Below are 12,858 nucleotides of genomic sequence, written 5' to 3' on the forward strand. Positions count from 1 at the left end.
AGAAACAGCTGAGAAACTTCATTTCCGGCGCAGCTCCACTGCTAACTTGATATTACTCCGTATCTTCTCCATTGCCTTCTATATCGCTCTACCGGTAAACTGCTCTAACGTTTGTAAATATGTTTTTAAACTTTGTTATTTTGGAAATTTGTTATACTTACACAGTTGTAGCTAAATTATTAATAAACAAATTACATTTTAAGTTCCTCTTTAATTGTTTATCAAACATGTTTAAGAATCAGCCAATTTAGAATGACATAAAAGTATTTTTTAAATCGGGACAAATTTATGAATTTGACATGGTTATTTTCTGCGATTAAAAAACATTAGGTAATAAATAAATAAACCAATAACGTATCGACGACATTTCCAGATCGTATCTTTTGAAGTGGAAGAATTATTACAAAAATGTTGTCCATAATCAGTTGTACAGTTCTGAAATCTAGTTAAAAACTAAATGCTCAACATATACGTAAGGAAAGTTTGTAATACATAGCATAATAATAGGTGCAATTGTACACTCAGAAAAAGGTGCTTTGGAAACTGAGAAAAATGTTGTATAAATACTGGAAGAGACACCCTATATTCTCAGGAAACCCCGCTAAATATACTTAAGAAAAATGTCTATATACCCATGGACATTTACTGTACATACTCAGAAAAATGCATTGTTCAGCAAAAATTTAAAGGTATTCTGTAAAAAAAAAAGTAAATGCACATAAGAAAATATTATATGTCCTCAGGGTAGCCTAACACTAACATAAAACGGATATATGCATATTACACAGTAAAAAGGAAAATACTAATACTCAAGGTGGTGTATACGAATATCTATAACTTCTCTCTCAGCAGGCTAAAAAATCTTGTCATTCGCCTATTAGGTCTGATGATGATTGGAGTGTCCAGTCGAAATCGATCCCCACTTACCATCGTTTATGTGTATTTACCGTCTTGTGAGTTACATTATACACGTAAATATATGTTTTAAGTGTTATAAGACGTTTTTTATTCACTTTCTGTAAAGAAATATGACAAACTACTTAGTAAACGTTTTCCGCATTGTATAGTTAAATGGCAGCTGGTACTGGCGTTATTGGCGCAGTTAACCCGGCAAAATATCAAGTAACAGCTGACTGTAATATGTTACGGGGTGTTTTGGAGGGAGGGGAATGCATGGGGAGGTAAAGGGAGGGAGGTTGTTGCTAAGCAACAATCGTAGCACCTGCCAGATGTACAGGTGATAAATGTATGTTTCGTACAAACTTTCAACCGTGTGTTGTGAATTTTGTTAAACTTAATATCGCCATGAGATGAAAAATATATTTTATTCCCTACAGAAAAGTGTAAATTTTTAATTTAAAGAATATTAAAATCATTTAGGGATGAAAATGGAATAGGAAAACTAAAAACAAAAATGTGTACCGTAGCTATGCTCGATATTTTGTTACTCATTCTGATTTTATTGTTTTGTATGAGTGTTTGCTTTAAACTACCACAAGAAGTAATCATAAGCGTGGAATCCACCTTGAATTTATTCAGTTTAGGAAGGGTTGGTAATCGTCGTCTCATTGTACCTAATTTAGTAATTTTACAAGAGCTAAAGTTCCTCCTTGCGCCAATCATCCTACACTCATCTCCATTCATACTTGGCTTAAAACACCTACTATTTATGGTCGCCATTTCATTGAACAGTATTAACTTGCTAAGAAACCGGATAACTAATTATTTAACAGTTAACTGCAATATCTTGAAATTATAGATTAATTTAATAGTAAGTTATTCTAGTTGATATACGTGTAGGTAGGCGTGGCTTTTAAAAGTTAAATAATATAGTTAGATCAATTAGATACGTGCATCAGTGACTCTGCCAATCATAATAGGTAGTTTAGTAACAAGAACGATTCTTATAAAAGTGGTACAGTGGAATTCCATTCCCAACAGCGATGAGAGATGAGAACCTATTTTATACACTACAATATATCTAAAGAACTTAATCGTGTATATTCACGTATTCTCTACGTTACAAAACACAGGTACAGCAGCTAGTTGCCAATAAATAAAGAGCTAGCTGAACAAGAATGATTAAATTGGATAAATTATTTACGTTGCAGTATTGAAACATGTTGTACAGAACATCTTTCAAATCGCGTGAAATTGTTTTATCTTTTCGGAACACAACACAATTTGGAAAATAAAAATTTTATTTTACCTTCCACTTTATAGAGTTGTAACATAAACGACTAAATTCCTTAATTGGACTTTAAAAGTTACCAGCTTTGGCGTTAACTTCCTGGAATTCTGGTAAAACGCTCGTTCAGGGAAATGTTACCGCGGAATTCCACAGAGTTATAAGTTCCCACAGAAGCTTCCATAGAGGATACTACTTGGTATTTATATTTATAACATGTTCTTCGTGAAATTGGTAAAAAACGTAAATATAAAGCTTCTAGAATATAAATATAAGTTGATTAAATTAGTGTCATATATTTATTGTTGTTGTATGTTATTTTAGTTTAATTATCATTTATTTGTTTACCTACCTAACACGTTTTCATAGACTAAATTCTGGCAAGGTTCAAATTGTACTATTGTTATATATATATATATATATATATATATATATATATGCCCGTGAACACGATAACTTAAGTTTTTAAGTTTACTCGTAAAATATCATGAAAATTGGGTTTCTACACTTAAGATATAAATATCATTAATCAGACACTAATCCTGGGATTTCTAGTTATTGATTCTGGATTAAACTCCCCTTGCAGTTGTACCATCCTGAATTTATGTAATATAGGTACTATAACTACATCTAAGTGTACAACAAATTATATTTGATGTTGAAATATTATTCTACCTTCTTGGACCTAACACAATTCTAAATATTTAAGGCAAAGAATCAGAATTTATCAAAAAAACGATCAACAACTTTTATTCGAGGATTAGGTCTAAAAACGTCTCAACTTAGAATTTTGACGAAGTAAAAGTTAAATCTATATAAAAAATCTGTTTACAGCGTCAGGTTCTTAAGAGTATCAAAAGGTCTAACAGTGTATTGAAGATATTCTTCTTCTCTTCATCTTCAGAATCAGCTTGTGAAGCCTTTCATATGTTTGTTGCCAAGCAACACAGTGTATTGAAGATATTCTTCTTCTCTTCATCTTCAGAATCAGCTTGTGAAGCCTTTCATATGTTTGTTGCCAAGCAACACAGTGTATTGAAGATATTCTTCTTCTCTTCATCTTCAGAATCAGCTTGTGAAGCCTTTCATATGTTTGTTGCCAAGCAACACAGTGTATTGAAGATATTCTTCTTCTCTTCATCTTCAGAATCAGCTTGTGAAGCCTTTCATATGTTTGTTGCCAAGCAACACAGTGTATTGAAGATATTCTTCTTCTCTTCATCTTCAGAATCAGCTTGTGAAGCCTTTCATATGTTTGTTGCCATGCAACACAGTGTATTGAAGATATTCTTCTTCTCTTCATCTTCAGAATCAGCTTGTGAAGCCTTTCATATGTTTGTTGCCAAGCAACAAAGAACATTCAATGCTTCTAATACGTTTTGATACTTCTTCCTGTTTGTTTGAAACATTTTATTACTTTGTATGCATTAAATTTATTGATTTATTGTTCTTTATTCATTTCATTGTTGAAACGTAACTTTGATAAATGAAATGTCATGCGTTTTTATTTATTAGCTTGTACATTGAGTGATTTTTACAGATTTTACACTGTATGTTTACCTCTTTTTCTTTTTCTTGTATCTTAATAGCTTTCCTTGATTTTAGAATTTTCAGTGTGCTATGTTTATGATATACCAAAGTATCTATCTTTAATAATCAAACAGTGTTTAATCAAAAAACACCATTTTCTTTATTACGGTTGGAAGCAGTTCTTTATTAATTGTTAGAGCATGAATTATTATATTTATTCAAGGTATTAATTCTTATCCATGCTAATACATAGAATCCATAGACTAGGCTACATACATACAGTATAAGTAGGGCAATGCATTTTGACATATCATTCGTTTTCTTATAAAAATATCAATTTCTTTCTGTCTGCAAAAAGAGTAAAAATACAGCTAAACATTGTACTAATTTTAAGTGAATCTTTTCTATATACTAGCTCGAGTTCAAAATGAATGAGGATTGAAACCACTCTCCAATCCGTGTAAAGAAGTAGTCCCTGCGTATATTTTTTGAATCAAACAAAAATATTAAATTTAATAATCCCCCATAATTAATATTTATTTTGGTAAGCTACAATTCATTTGTTCCATTATACATAGTAGCCTATCTCCATTCTCCATACGTTCTCAATCATTATGAGAAATACTCATTATGAAATAATATCATTATGAATATCATTATGAAAGATACTCAGTTGGTACATTATTCAAATTGTTTAGGTCGGCTATCACAAGTAAAGGGAGTACATTTAATGGCAATTGGTTAGGCAATTGACTATTCGTGAATACGATACACCGAACATGGTGGATTAGGCCTGATATCGCCAATGAAAATTTATATTGAAAATAAGCACACACATTGGTGTACACAATTTTCACTCAGCTTCAAAAGCTCACTTAAGCAACCCCGAAACAGTATTTTGCAGCCAACAAAAAGGAATCGAGATAAACGAGGTGTCATGTTCGCTGATTTGTGTAAATGACCAAACAAAGCACGAAACTCACGCTGCCAACTTTGCACAATTTGTAGATCGTAACTTCGTTAACTCCCTTAACAGTGTGTTGTTATTTATGTTTGTAAAATTACACAACAACATAATTGTGAAACAATAGTATGAAAGGTTGACAGATTGTTAGTCTTTGTTACTTATTATATGTAAATTTACTGGGGTAGCGGAATTTTATCCCCCTGGAATTTTACCCCCTGGGCAAACGTGACGTCACAAACCAGGGGGTAAAATTCCGGCCGCGAACTTTTGAGTTTCATGACAACAGCTCGATGGATTAAACGCGGAATTAAACATATATTTTCACGGTTGTGAATTTAATCAGAACACATCAAATTATAAAAACCTAGAGTGTACGGCCCGGATTTTTACCCCCGGAATTTTACCCCCGGAATTTTACCCCCGGATTTTTACCCCCGGAATTTTACCCCCCGGAAACATAAAAATTAGCTTATGGAAAGTCCCTTGCTACTACAACACCACGACCCAAGATGTATGGAGTAAAAGAAATGAAATGGAGTAAAATTAATTTTACTCCATAAATCTTGACTAGAACCTAGTCAAATTTATGAAAAAACACAATCTAATAAACAACGATTCATAAATCCCGAGGAACATTTTTTCGAAGAAAATATGACGAATCCCCAATCTTGATGACTGCGGGAGGAGGAGAACAGCTGTAAGCAGAATGTAAGTGTATTTAATTATAAGAGCCAATCATTTTAGCGAATATATAGGGAAGTATATATATATATATGTGTGTATATATATATATATATTAACTTACTAGTCTATGATTACCATAGGTTGCACGGTAAGACCCAGACCATCTAGACCCGGGATCAATTAACTTTTCCGTATCGATAACTGGAGTAAATGTTGTCCGATTTCAGTGAAATTTGGCTTAAGATGTTAAGGCAGGATAAACTTGAATGAGTTTGCAAAGCAGCATGATCGGTCAATGGGAACGGGGTTTTAGGGGGGTATAAATTGGATTTTCTATTTTTTGCCCAATATAAAAATCCCCAATTTCTTCCAACCATTTTTTAAGAGTGCAAAAGAATAATCTAGTATATTGAAGTGTTATTGTAGGGTTATTGCTTTCGGAGAAAATTCTAAATATAGTAAATTTAAAATTCCAAATTCATTCTTATGGGGAATAAGTAAACTGCTGTATTTTGCTAGTTTGTGGACATATTTTGATTGAACTTAAAATATTTATTTGTTTTATACTACTAATTTATGTTTTACTAAAACACACTATTACCATCCCTAGCAGCAAACCTAATGTCAGTTACAAAGATTTAATAGAAAATCCAATTAGGTAAGTGGAAATTCGCTTAGTCAGCAGGTGTAATGGTTGGCTCTACTGACTATTGTCATTTTAGTTTATTATCATGTGTTAATTGTTTTTTTTTACTTGGAGTTGATTGATACTAATAAAATACTTTTACCTAGATTATTCTATCATGATCAATTCTGATTTAATGGGTTTAATACATGGCGCAGTCGGTATTTGCATAGTTTGGGGTAACCAAAGGCTTTGGTTGTTTCAACTATTTATGTATTAATTAATATACTGACACTGAAATTTAACTTTTTTACCTATACAAACATATCAACAACTTTTGAGGTATCTACCATTATCAAAAAAGTTTATCATGGCTCATACACAAGTAAGAATGCCTGAACCTTTTTCCTTCCAACCAGCGGAATGGTCACCATGGAAAAAACGTTTCGAAAGATTTAGAACAATTAGTGATTTGGATCAATCATCTGAAGAAAAACAAGTGAGTACACTCATATATGCAATGGGCCCAAAATCAGAAGAAATATTAGTAGATATAATATAGCAATATGACCCCACTTTCGGCGTTTTTTGGCCAATTTTTAGAGGATATGGAGATGTTTATAGGGGCACTGGAGACGTTTTAGAGGCTATATGTTGGCATTTTTGCACTTTTTCTACGAGAAAAATTGAGGATCATTTTTTAGCCACTAATTTCAAAAATCCTGATCTTTGCCCACAAATCCCTATATAGTTGTAAAACCTTATTTCCTACTTATTCCCTATATATATATTTGAAATCAAGCTTTAAAAGCTATTTTATTTATTTATTGACCCACATAAGTGTAAATTTAGAGTAGATATAATACCAGAATATGACCCCACTTTCGGCGTTTTAGAGGCACTTTTAGGGCACTTTTTATAGGGGAAAAATGAGAAAAAAATGGAAGAGCTTTTTTTGGCCACTATTTTTAAAAACCCAGCTCTCGACCTATACACCCCTATATAAATTTTCTACTTTTTAATACTAAAAATCATGTCTGGAAATGGTGAGCTTTTTTTTAGCCACTTTTTAAAAAATCCAACTCTTGCCCTATACAAGCCTATATAAATGTTCAATACCATTGTATAACACTATATCTATATTGTTTCATTTCAAATCCACATCCATTCACATGTATATTCTCAAAATTGATTGAGGTTTGCACGTGACCTCAGGCGCGCTCCCGACCGCGGCTGCACTCCATGCCATGGTCAGGCTTCTTGCTCCCGACTCATGGTCAAGCTTCTCGTCTCTAGTGGCAGCTCTTGATGAAGTCTTGGGTGGATGACCTTCTGTTGAATAAATGTTTAGTTGAATTTTGTTAAATTTGTTAATTTCTAGTAAAAAATTTTGAAATCTCTTAAAATCTGGTTACAATTTTTTGACATTTTCCAAAAGTCTATATATAGAGGTGGCATCAGCCCGAGACCTCATTCCTAAACATGAAGCCGTCATGTCAACACTGCTCCGTGTTGCTCTCCAACAAAAGTAACCTGATTCGCCACTACAAGGTAATACATAAAATGAAGGTGAAACTGTGCAAAGTTTGTGATATAATCTGTGATAATAACATGGCTCTAAAATCACATATATTACAAAATCACAAGAGTTGTAGTTTTTGTAAGAAAAATGTTGTTGGTCATTTTAGAAGACATAGAAATTTTTGCAATAATTGTCCATACACAATGATTAAATTTATTGGTGAGTCGATTAGAGCTGACCTTGAAAATACTCTTCAGTCTTGTCCTCTACCGATAAAATGGACTATAGTAAGGAGAATCAAATTTATAAAATATACAATAGATCAAAATGGAAAATTAGTTAATGAGAAAGAATGTATTGCAGATTTTAGAAGCCTTACTATCCTAACCATTGAGAAGAGAGATTTAAAGCATCAAATTGAAAATGCTCTTTTAAAGATTGATACTTCCATGCACAAATACCAAGCCGAAGGTAGTGGATGGATATATGACCATACTAAATATTGGCAGTTGCACGTTTACAAGTATAAGCCCCTAACTCCAAAGTCATACATTCCCACACCAAAAAGTATTAAATTGACAAAAGCAGTTTTAAATATAAAGAATGTTGATAATAAATGCTTCCTTTGGTCAATTTTAGCAGCTTTACATCCAAGGAACTCCAATGAACATGCTGAAAGGGTATCGAAATATGCACCCTATGAAAATCAGTTAAATATGACAAACATAAAGTATCCTGTTAAAATATCTGATATAGATAAATTTGAAAGACAAAATAATATAAGTGTTAATGTATTTGGAGTGGAAGACCAAAAATTTATATATCCATTAAGAAGAACCAAACTGAATAGTAATGCTCACATAGATCTATTATTATTACAACAAGGTCGTAAATCACATTACTGTTTAATTCGTGATTTTGATAGGTTAATGCTACGGTCTACAAAATATGACCATAAGAAGTATTTTTGTAGGTTTTGTTTACAACATTTTTACACTAATGATAAATTGGAGCGTCATATAACATATTGTAAAAACTTTGATGCCCAACGAGTAGAAATGTCTAAACAAGCTACATTACAATTTAAAAATTATAAATATAAACTTAAAGCCCCATTTGTAATTTATGCTGATTTTGAGTGCTTTATAAACTCAAACAAGCATATTCCATCGGGTTTTGCATTTGTTGTAGTAAAAGATTCAAAGATTATTTCTGAAGAGTTATATAGTGGCGAAAATGTTATGGACGTGTTTTTCAAAAGGTTATTTGAGACTTATGACTTCATTAATAGTCAAATGGCGATATATATTCCCCTTGTAATGACTCCTGAGCAAGAGGCATCTTTCCAAAACTCAACACATTGTCACATTTGTGAAAAGCCCCTATATTTTGATAGGGTACGTGATCATTGTCATTCATCTGGCCAATACCGTGGAGCTTCCCACAATGATTGCAATTTAAACTATAAAGTAACAAAGAAAATACCAGTATTCTTCCATAACTTGAAAAATTACGATGGACATTTAATAATGCAACACTTGGGAAAATATAATCGTAAATTAAATTGCATAGCCAAAGATATGGAAAAGTACATTTCATTCTCTGTTGATGATTTAGTATTTTTAGATTCCTACAACTTTCTGTCCCTTCCATTATACAAATTAGCTTCTAATTTAAATACATTTAGATTTATAGACAATCCACTACTACAACGCAAAGGCGTATTTCCCTATGAATATATGACAGGACCAGATAAGTTTACAGAGTCTCTACCTCCAATTGAAAAATTTTACAGTACTCTAACTAAAGAACATATCTCTCCCATTGAATATGAACATGCTAAAAATGTCTGGACCCATTTTAATATAAATAATTTACAAGAATATCATGATTTATATCTTAAAACAGATGTATTGCTACTGGCTGATGTGTTTGAGACATTTAGAGACCTGTGTTTAAAAGATTATAAACTTGACCCCGTACATATGTATTCACTTCCAGGACTAACATGGGAAGCCTGTCTTAGAATGACTGGTATAAAATTACAATTATTTCAAGATATTGACATGCATTTGTTCATAGAAAGTGCAATCAGAGGAGGAGTCAGTATGATTTCCACACGTTACGCTAAAGCCAATAATAGATATATGGGCGAACATTATGATCCCAATCAAGAAAGTGTGTATTTAATATATTTAGATTGTAACTCGCTATACTCCACAGCTATGTGTGAGACACTACCCGTGGATGGATTTTGTTGGTCGAATGAGATAGACTACAAATATAATCAAAATGATGAGTTTGGATACATTTTAGAAGTTGATTTAAAATATGATAAAAGCTTACATGATTTACATAATGACTATCCATTAGCACCTGAGAAAATGAATGGCAAATTAATACCTAATTTAAATGACAAAACTAAATATATTTTACATTATAAAGCATTACAAAAATATGAGGAATTGGGTTTGGTTGCTACAAAATACCATAGAATTTTAAAATTTAGACAATCAAAATGGCTTGCACCCTATATTAATTTTAATATTGAAAAACGCAAATGTGCTAAAAATGATTTTGAAAAAGACTTTTACAAATTGTTAAATAATAGTCTCTTTGGTCGAACAATTATGAACCAACGCAAGTTTCGTGATATATATCTCAAGGATGAGTCACTATTAACTAAATATGTTACTAATCCAAGGTTCGACTGTAGCAAAAAGTTCGATAACAATTTACATGCTATACATTTAAATAAATTAGTTGTAAAGTTTAATAAGCCGATATATTTGGGAATGACCATTTTGGATATTAGTAAAGTAATAATGTACGATTTCCACTATAATTATATGTCAAAATTTAAGAACAAAAGATTTCTTATGACAGATACAGATTCTTTAATGTATTCTATAGTTACAGAGGACTTTTACAAGGAAATAGAATGTGACTTGCACTATTTTGATACCTCTGGATATAGTAAAGACCATTTCTTATACTCTGATAAAAATAAAAAAGTCACTGGCAAGTTTAAAGACGAATTAGATGGTCATATTATGTATGAATATTGTGGTTTAAGACCAAAGTTATATTCTTATATTCCTCTAAAATGGTTATATGAAGAAGACCAGCAAGCTTTAGAGGTCAAAAAAGCTAAAGGAGCTGATGGTGCTACAGTTAAACATCTCCTTAGACATCAACATTATTTGAACTGTCTTGCCACTGGGCAAGATTACTATGAGAATGTGACAAGAATTAAATCTACAAATCATCATCTTCAAACCTTAACTATGAATAAGAAAGTACTATCGTTTGACGATGACAAGAGGTTTATTCTGGAAGATGGTATCAATACTCTTGCACTTGGTCATTATAAAATTGATCAAACATAAATCTATATTTGCCATTATTCTTTAACCTTTCTTTGTCTATTACAAAAAAGCCATATTTAGTTTTATCCCAACATTGATGACAGAGATTTTTAAATTGGTTAAATGAAAAATCATTACCAACATGATTGTTATATACATGTTTTAAATTCAAATCATCTTGTTTAAATAATATTAGGAAATTTACATTATCACGTAAATGTTTGTGTACTTTGCTGTAAGATTGACACAAGTAAAAACAGTTAATATTTTTATGTCGACCCATTGAAAAAAATTGTGTAATATTTTGACTATTTATGTCATCAAATACAACAACTGACTGTGATTCGACATCATTTGGTGTGATTTCACAGTCAGTAAACGTGTGTAATTTCACTTCGTCACACAAACTAAATATTTCAATTATTTTTTTATATTTTTCTTGTTCTAAAGATTTAGATACCTATTAAATATAAGTTTGTAAATTTTAATCCTTCCTTTCTTACAATTAATTGTAAGAAAGGAAGGATTAAAATTTACAAACTTATATTTAATATCTAAATCTTTAGAACAAGAAAAATATAAAAAAATAATTGAAATATTTAGTTTGTGTGACGAAGTGAAATTACACACGTTTACTGACTGTGAAATCACACCAAATGATGTCGAATCACAGTCAGTTGTTGTATTTGATGACATAAATAGTCAAAATATTACACAATTTTTTTCAATGGGTCGACATAAAAATATTAACTGTTTTTACTTGTGTCAATCTTACAGCAAAGTACACAAACATTTACGTGATAATGTAAATTTCCTAATATTATTTAAACAAGATGATTTGAATTTAAAACATGTATATAACAATCATGTTGGTAATGATTTTTCATTTAACCAATTTAAAAATCTCTGTCATCAATGTTGGGATAAAACTAAATATGGCTTTTTTGTAATAGACAAAGAAAGGTTAAAGAATAATGGCAAATATAGATTTATGTTTGATCAATTTTATAATGACCAAGTGCAAGAGTATTGATACCATCTTCCAGAATAAACCTCTTGTCATCGTCAAACGATAGTACTTTCTTATTCATAGTTAAGGTTTGAAGATGATGATTTGTAGATTTAATTCTTGTCACATTCTCATAGTAATCTTGCCCAGTGGCAAGACAGTTCAAATAATGTTGATGTCTAAGGAGATGTTTAACTGTAGCACCATCAGCTCCTTTAGCTTTTTTGACCTCTAAAGCTTGCTGGTCTTCTTCATATAACCATTTTAGAGGAATATAAGAATATAACTTTGGTCTTAAACCACAATATTCATACATAATATGACCATCTAATTCGTCTTTAAACTTGCCAGTGACTTTTTTATTTTTATCAGAGTATAAGAAATGGTCTTTACTATATCCAGAGGTATCAAAATAGTGCAAGTCACATTCTATTTCCTTGTAAAAGTCCTCTGTAACTATAGAATACATTAAAGAATCTGTATCTGTCATAAGAAATCTTTTGTTCTTAAATTTTGACATATAATTATAGTGGAAATCGTACATTATTACTTTACTAATATCCAAAATGGTCATTCCCAAATATATCGGCTTATTAAACTTTACAACTAATTTATTTAAATGTATAGCATGTAAATTGTTATCGAACTTTTTGCTACAGTCGAACCTTGGATTAGTAACATATTTAGTTAATAGTGACTCATCCTTGAGATATATATCACGAAACTTGCGTTGGTTCATAATTGTTCGACCAAAGAGACTATTATTTAACAATTTGTAAAAGTCTTTTTCAAAATCATTTTTAGCACATTTGCGTTTTTCAATATTAAAATTAATATAGGGTGCAAGCCATTTTGATTGTCTAAATTTTAAAATTCTATGGTATTTTGTAGCAACCAAACCCAATTCCTCATATTTTTGTAATGCTTTATAATGTAAAATATATTTAGTTTTGTCATTTAAATTA

The sequence above is a fragment of the Macrosteles quadrilineatus genome, unplaced genomic scaffold, assembly GCF_028750875.1.
Source record: "Macrosteles quadrilineatus isolate MER2022 unplaced genomic scaffold, UCM_ALF_1.0 Scaffold_1__1_contigs__length_201487025, whole genome shotgun sequence".
NCBI lineage: Eukaryota > Metazoa > Arthropoda > Insecta > Hemiptera > Cicadellidae > Macrosteles > Macrosteles quadrilineatus.